The sequence below is a fragment of the Elaeis guineensis genome, chromosome 10 (assembly GCF_000442705.2).
Source record: "Elaeis guineensis isolate ETL-2024a chromosome 10, EG11, whole genome shotgun sequence".
Lineage (NCBI taxonomy): Eukaryota > Viridiplantae > Streptophyta > Magnoliopsida > Arecales > Arecaceae > Elaeis > Elaeis guineensis.
Genome location: NC_026002.2, coordinates 65,765,224 through 65,767,361, shown reverse-complemented (window position 1 = coordinate 65,767,361; position 2,138 = coordinate 65,765,224).

Genomic DNA, 2,138 nt, shown 5'->3' with positions numbered 1-2,138 from the left:
TGCACAAAGTCTCAGAGCCAACCTCGACCTGCTGGAAGAAAGACGGGAGATTGCTCAGGTTCGAATGGCAGCCTACAGACAGAAAGTTGCCCGATATTACAACGCCCGGGTCAAGAGCAAAGCCTTTAAAGCAGGAGATCTGGTGCTTCGACGAGCTGCTGTCTCGCAACCTCAGGATCGGGGGAAGCTCGCCCCGAACTGGGAGGGACCTTATGAGGTCAAAGAAGTAGTTCGGCCCGAAACCTATTATCTCAAGGAGCTCGGAGGGGCCGACCTCCCGCGACCATGGAGCTCAGAAAACTTACGGATGTACTACCAGTGACTTCGTTTTAGTCGAAAATCGCATACCCATGTGTCTTTAGACAATTCAAGCAAACTGTGTCAAAAACAAAAGGGCAATCTCATAAAGTCGAAGGCCCGATTCTTTTAGACCGGATGGGGGGAGAGGCCCAACAACGCCCTAATGTGCCCCCACAGCCATGTCAGGAACAGGAGGAGAACCTCGTCCTGACATGAGCAAAGTCGAAGGCCCGGTTCTTTTAGACCGGAGGGGGGAGAGGCCCTACAACGCCCATATGTGCCCCCACAGCCCTGTTAGGGACAGGAGGAGAACCTCGCCCTAACTTGAGCAAAGTCAAAGGCCCGGTTCTTTTAGACCGGATGGGAGGAGAGGCCTTACAACGCCCTAATGTGCCCCCACAGCCATGTCAGGAACAGGAGGAGAACCTCGTCCTGACATGAGCAAAGTCAAAGGCCTGGTTCTTTTAGACCGGATGGGGGGAGAGGCCTTACAACGCCCTAATGTGCCCCCACAGCCATGTCAGGAACAGGAGGAGAACCTCATCCTGACATGAGCAAAGTCAAAGGCCCGGTTCTTTTAGACCAGATGGGGGGAGAGGCCTTACAATGCCCTAATGTGCCCCCACAGCCATGTCAGGAACAGGAGGAGAACCTCGTCCTGACATGAGCAAAGTCGAAGGCCCGATTCTTTTAGACCGGATGGGGGAAGAGGCCTTACAACGCCCTAATGTACCCCCACAGCCATGTCAGGAACAAGAGGAGAACCTCGTCCTGACATGAGCAAAGTCGAAGGCCCTGTTCTTTTAGACCGGATGGGGGAGAGGCCTTACAGCGCCCTAACGCGCCCCCACAAGCCAGGCTGGTAACGAGAGGAGAACCTCACGCCGGCTCGAGCAAAATGGAAGGTCTGGACTCCTACGGGAGCCGGGTTCCAACGACAAGGAAGACTTCACCCGGACTCCTACGGGAGCCGGGTTCCAACTACAAAGAAGACTTCGCCCGGACTCCTACGGGAGCCAGGTTCAAACGCCAAGGAAGACTTCGCCCGGACTCCTACGGGAGCCGGGTTCCAACGCCAAGGAAGACTTCACCCGGACTCCTACGGGAGCCGGGTTCCGACGCCAAAGAAGACCTCACCCGGACTCCTACGGGAGCCGGGTTCCGACGCCAAAGAAGACCTCACCCGGACTCCTACGGGAGCCGGGTTCCGACGCCAAAGAAGACCTCACCCGGACTCCTACGGGAGCCGGGTTCCGACGCCAAAGAAGACTTCATCCGGACTCCTACGGGAGCCGGGTTCCAACGACAAAGAAGACTTCACCCGAACTCCTACGGGAGCCGGGTTCCAACGACAAAGAAGACTTCGCCCGGACTCCTACGGGAGCCGGGTTCCGACGCCAAGGAAGGCTTCACCCGAACTCCTACGGGAGCCGGTTCCCATCCACGACGCCAAAGAAAACTTCACCTGGACTCCTACGGGAGCCGGGCTTCATCGCCGACATCAGCTACAGGACAACCCCGCCCGGACTCCTACGGGAGCCGGGCTCTGCTGACAACGGCAACTGCCGATAGGCCTTGTCCAGACTCCTACGGGACCCAAACTTTGCCTATGGCTTTGATTGCAGGAAGACTTCGCCCTGACCCCCACGAGAGCCAGGCTACTCCAACTTCAGGAGGGCTTCTCCGTTCGGACTCCCAAGGGAGCCGAACTTAGCTCCGACTTCAGCAGAGAAAAAACCCAAGCAAAAAAGGAAAGCGAACAGTGCCCGAAGGCAACGAAAGCTCGAATCCACAAATTCAAGCCCTAGGAGGGACCTCGGGCCCGAAGGGCCCCAAGC